Raw genomic sequence first — 15,115 nt, forward strand, 5'->3', positions numbered from 1 at the left:
TGAATCGTTCTGAATACCTTAAGGTTTCATAAGAATTATACATTTTTTTGTTCAACTTCGAAACATTGCCAAGTAAATTGTTGTATTCCATCCTGACAAAGTATAGACATTTTGAAAACCATTTTATCAACAACGCCCTTAGCTCACCTAGCACAGTCAGAGGTTTGTATTTATGGGCTCTGCCAACACATGAATCGGGCTGCCCTGACTGGTTACATCTGTTGGCATCCATGCATGAAGCATGGACATCTGTAAGGATGGAGCCTTTGCACAGACAACTGTACCTGTAAAAGCTTCTATGCAGCATGCAGCCCTAAATGATCAGTGTTCTAGAGCACAGGGAAATTTTTGCAGAGATAGTGTGACATCAAAGGGGCAGCAGCTAGTGGGCAGAACATGTTGGGAGAACACGGAATTAAGCCTTTGAATAAGGTCCCTTGTAATATACAAAAGTTATAGTGCATTTTCCTGAAATGGGGCAGCAGAGTTCATTCACTCAGGACTGCTTTGTTAAGTAAGTAAGAACCCGAGAGAGAGAGAGAGAGAGAGAGAGAGAGAGAGAGAGAGAGAGATATTACAACAAAAATGAGGCTAGCCTGTTGGCCAGGGGGCAGTTGTCTTTCCACAAGGGCCAACATTGATGCTGAAATCCAGCATCTCCTGAGCTCTGCGAGTGCAGCTTTCTCCCGATTGAAATGCAGAGTGTCTGAGGACTGGGACATTTGCAGAGAAACCAAAATGCTTGTTTACAAAGCTATTGTGCTATCAACCTTACTGTGTGCTTGTGAAACATGGACCACTTATGAACGTCATCTCCAACTCTTCAAAAGATTCCATCAATGGTGTCTCCAAAAAAATTTACACATCACTTGGGAAGACAGGCAAACTAATTCCAGTGTACTGGAAGAAGCAAAGATCACCAGTGTCGAAATAATGATACTTTAACATCAACTTTGTTGGACTGGTCATGTTGTGCGGATGCCTGATTATTGTCTTCCAAAGCAACTACTCTATTCCGAACTTATTAATGGAAAGCGTAATGCTGGTGGTCAACAAAAGAGGTTTAAAGACTGTCTCAAGGCAAATTTTAAACTATGTAGTATAAATACCAACAATTGGGAAACACTGGCCTGTGAGTGCTCCGACTGGAGAACAGCCTTTACCAAAGGTGCCATGCGCTTTGAAGACATTTGAACTCAGGATGAAAAGGAGAATTGTGCTAAGAGGTACACCTGGCACGCTTGGCAAATCCACACCGGGATCAACTCCTACCCAGAAACCAATGTCCCCACTGTGGAAGGATGTGTGGGTCCAGAATTGGCCTCCACATTCACTTTCGGACTCATTGTTAAAGCCCTGTTTATGGAAGACAATCTTACTCGGCTACGAGTGATCACCAAAGAAAGAAGAAGGCAGACAAAACACATCCCAGGCAATGATGTAGGACAGAGTGCAGCAGAAATGAGACCATAAAACCAGAATAAATGAGTGTCCAAACTCCAGTGGTTCATTGAGATACTGCATGAAACTTTGGGGAGAGCTTAATGATAGAAATGTTGAGAAATATCAAACTGCAGTTAAAGGCACAAGAGCAATTCACAGGGAAGGCTTTTCCTGGTCAGCTGGCAATCCTAGCTTAAAGAGTAGGAGCACACAACAAATGATGGAGTAATAGAAATTGACTACTTAAGTGAAGCAGAATGTTAAGACTGATAGCCCAGTTTCTTATATTGGGAATCTGTCTAATTTTTGTAATTCTCATACCAAATGCCCACCAAACACTACGAAATATTGAGGAATCCCCTTTTTCTCAAATCAAAAAATGCAAAAGTTGCTCTTGCAGGAAAATCATTTCTGCTATTCTTCTGAAAATTGACAGGATTCATCCCCTCAGAAGGAGAACTTAGCCTGCAATTTTAATCCAATTCTGCCTCCAAAATAAAAGAGTTAAGGAATTTTCTTTTTCCTCTCTCAGGGGGGTCACTTTAAAAGTAACCAGCACATAACTCCCCCCCCCCAAAAAAATGATTTATACATTCTGGAAGAGCTAGTATGTCTGTGAATTTTTTCACTCTTATAAAAAGAGAGAGGTTATCATCTTTGTTTGTTTCCAAATAGATGAAGGGGGGGGGAGGGCTAAGCAGACTTGGACAGCCAGCAAAGTGCCTAGGAACTGGAGCAGGCTGTTTTCCAATGCGCTAAACTGAAGTTCAAACAAAATCTCATAGTCAAGACACACCACTAGCATGTACACACCAGGCAGTCAACGGTTTAAAGACAGGTACATAGGAAAGCTGAAGAGAATTGGTGGTTGTGGGATAGGTTGAACCATACCAAAGTGATCACACAGCCACTTTGCCTGGCACACATATCTACACAACTCACACTCTCAAAAGACGTGTGTGTGTGTGTGTGTGTGTACATATGTGCGTAAACTAGGTGTATAACCTTTCAACTGTGTGTGTGTGTGTGTGTGGATATTTCCACTGTCCCCACCCTGGCACTGCGTCACTGATATTTTTAATAGAACCTGGGTATCACCAGTACTATTCTTAACACTCTAACCACTATGTCACACTGGCTTACAAATCCCTTGTTGAAAATAACCAACCAGAGTTGATGACATTGATATATTTGTTTGGAGAGTTCAAATCTCTTTTGGAATATATAAGTTTGCTCTTAAGCAATAAAGTTCCCAGCTGCTACATTTTGAAACTGCTCCTGTAATCAAAGCCAATCCACAACACACACACACACACATGGATTCAAGGGTGCAAAATGAGAAGTTAACCTTTCATGACCCAGCATCTTGTTTTCAGACAATGTCCAAGAGCCATGGGGACATGAATGCCCTTTGAATTCTCACCACTTGCCTTGGCTTATCAGTTGGAATGTGGAGGATAATGGGAAAGCAATCAAAGCTTCTGCTAAAGCAGACAAACTATTCTAATCTCTACATTGTCATGGAATTACTGGGGTGATACGGAAGAGAGGGTATATATATATATATAACACATATCCCAAAACAACTCAGAACAAAGAAAAATTAAAGCTGAGGAACAGCAGGCAGGAGAGCCCTAAACTTAATCCAGTGTATTGCTATATAAAGGCTTGCCATCTGGAGCCTAATTTTCAACTTTACTGCTGGTATGTATCATGCTGTTCCTTTTTTTATAAGAAAAAAGCCATATATATATATCACTCATTAGAGTGATGGGTACCCAAAATGCCACTGCTACTGATTATTTTTAATCTTCAGCTATTTTGGAAAAAATCTGATGCAGTCTATAAATAGAGGGCTGTCTAGAAACGGTTTGGATTTTGCAATGCTTTTCTTTCCTCCCTACCTCTCAATTTTTCTGACAAGATGTGTCCATGTAGCACTACTACCATTAATGTAATACTCAGCCTAACATCTGTTGCAGGTAATTTGGTAGAAAACATTATTAAAGAGAGGATTATTAAGTGTACCAAAGAACAAGCCTTCCTGGGGAAGGATTAGCATGGCTTCTGCAACGAGAAGCCCTGCTTCAGCAGTCTTTTAGACTTCCTTGAATGTGCCAATAAACATGTCAATAAATGTGGTCTGACATACATTATGGGAGAAATTCAACGTTGCTCTAAGTTAAAAGTCTGTTAGTGGTGCACTTGTTGAGCTAGCAGAATAGCTTGTGCAAGAGAAGGGCGGGATGCCAGCATGGTTCTTGTGCCCTGTTGTGCAACAGATTGCAGTAGCCCCAGCACTTCCTGTTGCACAACCAGTTACACAACAAGCATCTGCTAATATAATTGTTTCATGGGATTTCATATCGTGCAAATGTTATTCTTAAGAAGAAGAAGAAGAGTTTGGATTTGATATCCCGCCTTTCACTCCCTTTAAGGAGCCTCAAAGCGGCTAACATTCTCCATTCCCTTCCTCCCCCACAACAAACACTCTGTGAGGTGAGTGGGGCTGAGAGACTTCAAAGAAGTGTGACTGGCCCAAGGTCACCCAGCAGCTGCATGTGGAGGAGCGGAGATGCGAACCCGGTTCCCCAGATTACATGACAACCGCTCTTAACCACTACACCATACTGGCTCTCTTACCCTTATTCTAGTGCAATAGTCCTTATGCTAGCGGTCAGAGAAAGCTGAATCTGAGCCTGTGGGTTGTACCCAAAGTACCACTGGGTATTGCAAGATTTCTGCTTGTGCAATAAGACTTGCTGCTTCTCCTCCCCCATGTACCCCTTAAATCAATTCTAGAGTTTCTCTGAACACTCAGGAACTGATTTAGGAAGGGCAGGGGGCATATGTGGGGGCAGAAGAATAGGGAAATTCCATTGCACAATACTAACACTAACACTAATACTAATTTATACCCCATCCACCTGGCTGGCCTTCCCCAGCCAATCTAGGCAGCTCCCAACAGAATATTAAAAACACTATAAAACATCAAACATTAAAAACTTCCCTAAACAGGGCTGCCTTTAGATGTCTTCTAAAAAGGAGAAATCCTTGCACTAATGGGATGTATTAGTTGGATACCACTCAGTATTCTTGGGCTTCGAAAAAGCTTTTGACAAAGTAAAAGGACAGGTCCCCAGTTGAATTAGCAATGTCAAGAAAGAGGATGGAGAAGGGACTATAGCGCTGTGGAAGAGCATCTGTTTTGCATGTAGAAGGTTCCAGGTTCAATCCCCATCATCTTGAGTTAAACTGGGACAGACTCCAATCTTAAATCCTAGTCACTGCCCGTCAGTATGGACAGTAATGAGCTATCCTAAGTTGCATCAACAGAAGTAAACTGTCCAGCTCAAGTGAAGTTTCACCCTATTCAGCCTTGGTCAGACCACACCGGGAATACTATGTGTGCAGAGTAGCCCACCGAAGATGATCAAGGCTCTGGAAACCTAAGAGGAATGGTTGAAGGAGTTTAGCCTGGAAAAGAGGAAACTGTAGGCCTACATGGATAGTTCTTGTTTGGGAGTCCATTCTTAAGGAAATCAGCCCTGAGTGCTCACTGGAAGGACAAATCCTGAAGCTGAGACTCCAATACTTTGGCCACCTCATGAGAAAAGAAGACTCCCTGGAAAAGACCCTGATGCTGGGAAAGATGGAGGGCACAAGGAGAAGGGGACGACAGAGGACGAGATGGTTGGACAGTGTTCTCGAAGCTACCAGCATGAGTTTGACTAAACTGCAGGAGGCAGTGGAAGACAGAAGTGCCTGGCGTGCTCTGGTCCATGGGGCCACGAAGAGTCGGACACGACTAAACGACTAAACAACATACACACATACACATATACCCAAGAGAAGGCAAAGCAGCATTCATGCAAGGAGAGAGTTGTGTCCTGGTTTTTACAATATCCGTTTATCTATACAAACTGAAGAAAGGGATCACATAAGCAGTATCACTTTCCCCCAAGATATCAGCAACATCCCAGGATGCCATAATTGACCAGCCTACCTTGTACAGTATGACAATTATATCAATTGCCATCCAGATGTTGTTGCACGCCAACTCACATCAGCTCGGTCAGCAGTTTTGTATGATGGAAGTTGTAGACCAGCAATAGGGATCAGTTAAGGTAATCAATTAACAGTATACCCCAACAAATGATTGTTACAGAGGAAACTTTCCGAAGTCAACTGTCTCCTTCTTTTGGAGAGGGGGGAAACAACACCTTACATAATAAACCATGTTGGTGGTTAAGCCCAGGAAAGGCTGCAGTGTGCAGCAGCAATTTTGGGAATTCCGAAGCAAAATCAATATTCCTTCAACAAAAGTGTAGCTTTATTGCAGAGGGAACTAAGCCAATATAAAGTAGCCTCACTGGTGTTGAAGACACTATTTCAGCATAAACCATTTGGAAAGATTAGGTGATATTTCTCCACTCGGACACTGTAAAAGTTTGACTTGCTAACCAGGATTACTTCAACTTGCTAGTAGAGCAAGTTTCAAAGAATCGTAGTGTGAATCAACAAGTGTCTCAAGTTATTTGCAAAAAGTTGAAGCGACAGAGAAATCCACACCGCAAACATGTACACTTTTGGAAAATTTAGCATGCCTAACCCAACAAACTTCAGTGCACTCAAGAACATTGAGGTGAATATCTTAAGTGCTGAAGACTGAATTCTCACTACCAGCAAGACATCTCTAAAGACACCGTATATAATCAGCAAAGTCACATGACCAATATTTTTTCTGGGCTCACATACCATATCAAGCTAGAGTCAGAAAGCCCCACGTCCAGTCGCTCTTTCTCCATGGCATGACATTTTTCTAGTTTGTATTCTGTGGGAGAGCATTCAGACATACTTTACTGCCCCACCACCAGCTAAAGTGGTACAATCAGGTGCTACTTTGGCACTTAATAGTTCAGGCTGTATAACACAAGTCTACCTTTGGGAGAGGGGAGAAGTCCTACTGAACTCAGTGGAGTTTTCTTAAACATTGCAAGAGCATGATTCCTTGAGTACTCACTTTAATGGGACCACAGCAGCATAAGCCAACAATTACTTCACACTGATTGGATACTTTGCCCTGTGTCTTAATCCAGTAGCATCCCTGAAACCACCTGTGTTTTGGAAAGAGCCACATCAAAGCAACTTCACTGCCTTTGATAGCACATTGCTCGAGTTGCATCCCCCCCCCCTCCTGCCACAGCCTTCAAGGGGGCCACATGAATGCTAAGTCTTTGATGACTTAGTGTTGGTTGCATTTTACAGAAAGTCCACCCTCCCAAAGCTTTGCCTGAAAACTTTTTCACATCTTGACTTGTGATTCTTAAAAGCAAGCACCGCCTAAGATTAACTGCTCTCACCACACACACACACACCCCGTTAGAAACAGCAAAGCATGTTGCAAGCTCTTAACAAGATCAAAGTTAATTGAAAAGTCTGCTGATGACAGCCAGATCTTGCTGCAAGGTGTAACTACCCCTGGTGCATGGGAAGGGCTTTCAACAAAAAACAAATGAACCAGCTGATAAAACCCTTGTACACAGCTACATCTAAGCAGTCAATTGGAAAATGCTTTGCTTTCAAAGTACGATTTTTAAACCAGTGGTTAGCTTGCCCTGATGCACAGACCGAACCATCAGTTTGTGCTGAATGTCGACACACCGGTCGCTTCAGTCCAGTCGTTTAGCATCAGGGTCTGTGGCTACTCAGGGGGAGACCTTTGGCAATTCCTTCCTACTGTGGTGACTTGCTAAATCCAATAGCTTGCGACAGGGAGTTGTGCACAGCTAGATCGCTCTCCACTACTGAGAAGCAGGCAGCCACAGGCATTTGACAAGAGAATTACAGGCAAAGAGGATGGCAAACATACCTTGAGTCGTGGACTTCCCCCACCTATCAAGGCAGCCAATGTTCTATGCCGGCGTATGCCCTTGATGTGCCTGGAATGCTGCTGAAAGTGCGCTCAGCATCAGTGGCACTTTTCCTGCTGTTGACAGGAGGCGCGGAGAGGTCCTTTTGAAACTTGCCTCCAGGGTGCTTGCCGTCTCCTTCCTCCCAGCAGGATCGGACAGTGGCTTCTCGCCCTCAAGCCAGGGAGGCTGGAGTCCTTTCCCCAACTGCAGTTGCTAATGCTCCACTCTCCGGGAAAGCGCCGAAGTATGTGTGTGCCGGCAGTAGCAGCGCACGCTCATCAGCCAGCCACGAGCAGGGAGATGTGAGATGCATGCCGAAAAAGCCACAGCAAGGAGAAGCAGGCTCCTGGAGCGCAGCCCCTCTTTTTAATCCCGCTGCTAATTACACCCTATTGACCTTCCTGCGATAGATCACCAAGGACTTGATCAGTCAAGAAAGAGAGAGAGGTTTCGTACAAGCAGATTCTGCCTCCTTTATTGTTACAGACACCTGTCAGAGAGGGGAAAGTTTCAGGGCTGGGTTCTCCCCCCACCCCCCTTGCTGGGGTTGTGGCATTTCTTATTCATCAAGCCTTTCCTTCTTGGAGTGAATCCCCACAGCGCTCACCGCTGATCTAGCTCAGTTGGTCTGAACAATGGCAGGGAGGAAACAGCCTCTTAGCTTTATGGAAGAAGATTCCTTGAAATCTACCAGGGCAATAACTGAGAGGCACTACATTGTTTGTCCTGGCTGGGAAATCTCGAGGGAAGCTGACTCGCTTGCCTGCAGTGGAACAGCAACTAAATCTTCAACCATGACTGGGAAGGAAATGATCTGGGCTACGCTTTTCTCTCTCTGCTTTTTCTCCTCTCTTTCCCCTAACAATGTTGATCGAATCCAGAACTGTGCTGGGCATTCTCCAACCCTCTCTCTGTTCCTGAAACTTGAGACCGAAGTGCAACAGATAGCATTCTGCTCGCTAATTTATGGAATTCACTGCCACAAGAGACACAATGATGGTCATCATGGCCACCAAGTTGGAAGACTTCAAAGAAGGATTAGACACTTTCATGGTGCAGAAGGGTACCCATAGTTATGATAGCTATGTTCACCAATGAAAACATTGGATAACAGTTGCTGGGAATCACAGCTGTTGCACATGACTCATGTTTGGGGTTTTCCCATGAGTAGGCCACTGTGAGAACAGGAAGCTTTGTTGGATGGGCATTTGACCTGAACCAGTAGGGCTCTTAAAAGCCCAGGGTCCTGGAATTTCATTTATACCAAGGCTATCCATTCCAGAGGCTTCATGTTGAAGGGAAGTCCACAACCTCCCAAGAGGTTCCACTGTCGAACATCTCTTACAGTCACAAAGTTCTTCCTGATGTTTCTTACAAAGAAATTTGTCCAACTAGTTCAGAATTCTCCTGTCTAAGATGATAACCCTCATGGGGTATAGGACCCCAAGAATTGGAAGGGACTTAAGGAATCACCCAGACTGACCCTCCTCCTCCACACACACACACACCCCAAAGAAACCCCCCATGGTATCAGGAAATAGGCCCTGTCCCCATCACAGGGCATCAGGAACAACCACCCATTTCCCAGGTTGTTTTTTTTATTAAAAAAAACCCAGCTGCCCCAAGGAATGCATTGGGTGAAAGAGAACCTAAGAGACGCAGAAGCACCTTGCTCAGAGAGGTGGTGGAGGGCAGAGCTGCAATGCTAGGTTCCTGTCAGGTGTTTCGCTGCTGCTAACATGGAAGGGAGAAGCCACAGGGAGACTGGTACCATGTCGGGGCACCTGCAGAATATGGCACTCCCATCGTTGTGCTCATGCTGCGCCAACCTCCCTAACACCTCTCTCCTCCTCCTATCCTTCATGACAAGTCGCCGTGACACAGCTGTTGAGATGCGTCCGGGGAGACGGGGGCAATTGGCAGGCCCCCAGCTGCCTCCAGCCCAGTGGCCAGCAGCCGGGCGAACTCCGGTTCTCGGAAGAGCATCAAGACTGCGACTCAAGCCTCAGAAGACTTCAGAAGCTTAGCTCGCAAGCCAGCAGAGATAAGAACTCTTTGCAACAGAAGTAGTGGACAGAGGCATATGTAAGCATATTTACAAACATTTATTCAGTAGCAGGACAAAGGAAAAATATGTCTGCTTCCCTTCATGTCCAAGCAAACAGCATAGGCAAAAGCTATATACAACAGAAGTTCCCAGCAGACTGTTCTGGAAGTAAACGGACATGTGACATACAACAACTCCACTTGCCAGTACTAAAGGTGGAATGGATCCTAACAACAGCTGCTAGGAAGCTAACATTGCAGCTATGACTCACTGGGCTAGCCTTGAGTGCAGGCAGCGATTGCTCCATTCCATCCAGTGCTTCTCTCACCAGATGATGAGATGAAAGAGATGATCAGCAGCCCCTTCTATAGCTGTTGGGTCCTCTGGAGTCAATGGGACCATCCTTAGAGGAAGCAGTGGGATGTGACTACCTTTGCAGCCTTCTGCCAGACTCTTGTGGCGAGTTTTCCCTGTTGTTAGTCCTTACCATCTGGTATTGATAAGGGGGGAGGTCCAAATTCCATAAGGGTCATTTGGTATACCTACCCTCCATAGAATGGCCACCACTGGTTTCTGTGTCTTCTCCACCATCCCCCTAGTACAGAGCGTGATGGATTGTCTCAATGAACTGGTTATGGGATTAGAAGGCTATTATTAAATAACACAGAATGGTGGGTTTTAATGATCCCATTAATATTTTAGGCCATGTCAGTACTCCCACCCCCAACCCCAGTGTCATACTGACAGTTCTTGGAATGAAGTTTCGCTCTCCAGAGATTCTCCGTCCATGCACTTTCAACAGTACCATCCTAATCATTTCCCTCATTATCCCCATCTGTGGCTTGAACTGATTATGCTTGGATGTCAGACTGGGGACTGCTTGAAATGCTCAGCAGAATCATGCGACAGAATCCTAAGGTGGTAGAGTGGACCGTACCATTTCGTCCTGCAGGCCGGGGGGTGCCACTTTGAATATTTCTCTATGCAAAAGCTCCCTGGAAGCAAAACAAACAGAATGCAGCAGGGGGAAAGGTCAGCTTCCACAACCTGCTGTGCTAGTCCCTTTTATTGTTCTTTAACAAACAAACAAAAAGAGAGCTGTTAAAAATATCTTTCCCCATGTTCATTATGAAGTGGTACAAATCTATGGTATTTTTCTAGGGGGGAAAGGTGCCGGAACTCACCATGAACTCACCCTTGTTCTCTTCTAACGTTAGTGGCGCCCACCTGGCAGGTGCCGGAACTGAATTCGGGTGAGTTCTGGCTAGGAAAAAAAAAACCCTGAGCATGACCACAGTTGGAACACCCTGTACAGTTCTGGTTGCCCCACTTCAAAAAGGATATGGCAAATTGGAAAAGGTTTAGAGGAAATCAACTGAAATGATCAAGGGTATGGAGTGATTCCTCTGTGAGGAGCAGCATTTGGGACTTCATAGTTTGAGAAACTACGGGACGCGGGTGGCGCTGTGGTCTAAACCACAGAGCCTAGGGCTTGCCGATCAGAAGGTCGGCGGTTCGAATCCCCGTGATGGGGTGAGCTCCCATTGTTCGGTCCCTGCTCCTGCCAACCTAGCAGTTCAAAAGCATGTCAAAGTGCAAGTAGATAAATAGGTACCGCTCTGGCGGGAAGGTAAACGGTGTTTCCGTGCGCTGCTCTGGTTTGCCAGAAGTGGCTTAGTCATGCTGGCCACATGACCCGGAAGCTATCTACGGACAAATGCCGGCTCCCTCGGCTTATAGAGCGAGATGAGCACGCAACCCCAGAGTCGTCCGCGACTGGATTTAACTGTCAGGGGTCCCTTTACCCTTTACTAGTTTGAGAAAAGGAGAGTAAGAGGTGATATGATCGACGGTTATAAAATCATCATGGAATGAAGAAAGTGGATGGAGGACAAATCTTTTCCTGGAACACTGGAACTTATGGAAATCCAATGAAACAAAATGCCGGGAGATTTGGAACAGATATAAGAATGTCTTCATGCAGCACACAGTTAAACTATGGGTCTTGCTCCCATGGGAGGCAATGATGGACACCAATGTGGATGGCTTCAAAAGAGGACTAGGCAAATTCAAGGATGGTACAGCTATCAATGCCTACTAGCCATCATGTCTATGAGTTATCTGCAAGGTTGAAGGCAGTAATGCTTCTGCAAACCAGTTGCTGGAAGCCTCCGAAGAGGACAATGCTATTGTGCTCTACTTAACAGTTTCCTGCAAGCATCTGGTTGGCCACTTTGTCTCAATGGCTTGATCCAGCAGGCTTTTTCTTGGGTTCTTGTGTACAGTTCATACAACCGCTTCAGGAGTCTACCTTTTCATTTCCACCTCATTCTACCCAATGTGTACATCAGGCCTTAGGAAATGGCTGTCATTGTATTTTCTCAGGCCAGAGAGAACTTTCCAGGCACAGAAGAACCTACCATGAACACCACACTTGGATGTTCGGGTTGTGAGTGTTGCATTCTATGTGTAGACAATTGCATTCTATGTGTAGACAATAGGTGGAGAGACTACATAGCATGACCCCACTGTCTGCTCTCATGTGGTTGTCAACCATGAGTAGGACACTTGAATATGGCTGATGAGCTGCTTAGATGAACCTCTGGAATCTTCCCAATATTATCCTTGGATTGCCTTTGTCCAATAATTGATTGGACCCTGGTTTACTTATAGAATGTGACAAGATCATGGTTCAAGTTGCTTTGGTTGATGGCCACGCTGATAAACAGTAGGAAGCAAGAATTAAGGGAATAGCTTCTGAGCAGGAGAAGGAATTCCTTACCCTAGAGATCTAAACTGTTGTTTGATAAAGCCTTTATACTCCTTGCTGGATATGAGCATACTATGTACCACATTATAAAACAGTATTGTTCTTCTAAAAAGACATCACTTAGGGCTGTTCCAGAATTCCCCTCCTCATCCAAAGTTTACCCTGGATTTGTGTGGTTCTGAGTTGCCTGGCATGTTTTTACGAAGTGAAACCAATGTAGAAGAACTTCTCCATCATTCTACTTTTTGACTTATATTCTCAGTTATTCCTTAATCCTGACTCCTGATTTGTTTTGTGATTCTGAATTACTCTTTGGTTTTGATCGCTGGCTGCCCCTATGACTCTTCATCTCCATGTCTCACCTTAGACTGCTATCCATGGGGGGGGATTAATTAAGTATCCACAGTGTTTACAATCTAGGGTGCACTTTCAAGTACAGTCATACCTTGGTCGTCGAACGGAATCCGTTCCAGAAGTCTGTTCGACTTCCAAAAATGTTCAACAGCCAGGGCATGGCTTCCGATTGGCTGCAGGAGCAGCCTACACCCAATCAGAAGCCATGGAAGCCGTGCCGGACGTTCGGGTTCCAAAGAACATCCACAAACTGGAACACTCACTTCCAGGTTTGCAGTGTTCAGGAGCCAAAACGTTCGACTCGCAAGGCATTTGGGATTCAAGGTGCAACTGCATATGGAAAGAATTGGAGAAACCCAACAGACTTGGTGAATGCTGTTGGACCACAACTCCCATCATCCCCAGCCAGTGTAGCCAATGATCCAGGATGATGGGATTTGTAGTCCAACATCTATGGACCCAAGGTTGAAGAAGGTTGCTTCTAAAACACACCCCAGAACCTTCTCCAAGAGAAGAGATCTTTGGCAGATGAGTCCTAAACTGAAAACTTACAACTGCACTAAGAAGAGATTATGATAAGTGAGGTCAATCTTTCATTCAGCTGCCGAGTTTCCCTTAGCATTCCACACTTGACTTTCTAAAGATACTGTTGACTTTACTTTCTCTTTAACTTTCAAAGCAAGGGTACCTGAATGTCATTCAAGACAGGTTGTGTGTTTAACCTAGTAGACGGCATTTTTCCTCTTTCCCAGAGAACATTAATAATTTACCTTCCAAGATATTAGAATGGCATTAAATTCCCCTCATATTTTTACAAGATTTGTATATGACAGCTACGCCTTCCGAGTCTCTTTCATGAACAAGGCTCTTTTGAAAATGTGTGTTTCTCCTACTGGCTCTGAATAACGAGGAGACCTAATCTGGAGTAAAGCCCCAATTTGCATTTGTGACAGTTGTTGCCAGCTGGTGAAGAATGGTGGATTAGGAGCCACACCTAAAAGAAAACTTGAAAAAAAATGTTGGAGAAAGTGTAAGTGACTTGTGAGCTGACTGACTGATGACTTTGTGCTCCTCTGTTGGGATGCGCAGGGATGCTGGCCCCAGCAATTGATGCCCTTGGGCAGCTGCAAGGGCCCAAACACTCATCTAGGGTCCATAGAATCATAGAATTGTAGAGCTGGAAGGGACCACAAGGGTCATCTAGTCCAACCCCCTGTAATGCAGGAATTCTGCTCATAGCCATCTCTAGGTGGGCTCAAACCAGCAACCTTCTGGTTAACAGCCAGACACATAGGACCCCTGTGCCACGTTCATCAATACTGATGCTTCTTTTCATCATCATCATCATCATCATTTATTTATACCCCACCCATCTGGCTGGGCTTCCCCAACCACTCTGGGTGGCTTCCAACAAAATATTAAAATACCATAATACATCAAACATTAAAAGCTTCCCTAAACAGGGCTGCCTTCAGATGTCTTCTAAAAGTCTGGTAGTTGTTCTCTGGGGATGGAGACACTCCTTCAGGTGTACTGGGCCGAGGCCGTTTAGGGCTTTAAAGGTCAGCACCAACACTTTGAATTGTGCTTGCATACGTACTGGGAGCCAATGTAGGTCTTTCAAGACCAGTGTTATGTGGTCTCGGTGGCCGCCCCCAGTCACCAGTCTAGCTGCCGCATTCTGGATTAGTTGTAGTTTCCGGTAGTCCCACGTACAGCACATTGCAGTTGTCCAATGCGCTCCCTTGGTTGGTCATGGGCTCATTTGGCAGTGGTGGCTGGGTGTGGGGAGCCAGTCTCACTCTTGTGTTTTCTACACTGCTCTAGATTACCAAACATAGAGTCACTCCAGGGCACTGTGGGAAATTCAAATGGTGGGTGGCTTTCCAGACTATGGACTCAAAAGAAGCTTGCGAATGGGAACTGGGCACCTTACAGGGTCCTCCTGAGAAGATATATACTGGTGCCTTCGTTCTCAAACTTAATGTGTTCTGGAAGTCCATTCCAAAACCAAAGTGTTCCAAAACCAAGGCGTGCTTTCCCATAGGAAGTAGTGCAAAATGGATTAATCCATTCCAGACCTTTAAAAACAACCCTTAAAACAGCAATTTACCAATTTACCTCTATTGTTAATGGTTCTCTCGGCTTTGCAGCTTTTATCCATTTCCACAGTCACACAATCAATCAATCAATCAATCAATCAAGTAGCTGAACTGGGTTCCACACAGTCACAAAAACAAAACAAAAAGCCACAAAAACAAAAATGCAAAACAAATAGCAAGAACAGACAGACTTCAGTGTAGCACTCCAAACAGAAGCGCTGCACTTGAAACGGAAGTGTGGCACTCAAATCGGAAGCGTAATACTAAAAATGGCACATGTTCAGCTTCCAAAAAAAGTTTGTAAACCAGAACACATACTTCCGGGTTTGCAGCATTTGGGTTCCAAGTTGTTCGAGAACTAAGCTGTTCGAAAACCAAGGTACAGAACCCTAAAAGATTTAGGCCCAAATATCTGGAGGAGCAGATACATTTTGCCATGCACCCAAGGAAACGGGGGCAATTGGAAGGCCCCCCAGCTGGCTAC

This window comes from Podarcis tiliguerta (genome assembly GCF_965153285.1).
Source record: "Podarcis tiliguerta genome assembly, chromosome: 4".
Lineage (NCBI taxonomy): Eukaryota > Metazoa > Chordata > Lepidosauria > Squamata > Lacertidae > Podarcis > Podarcis tiliguerta.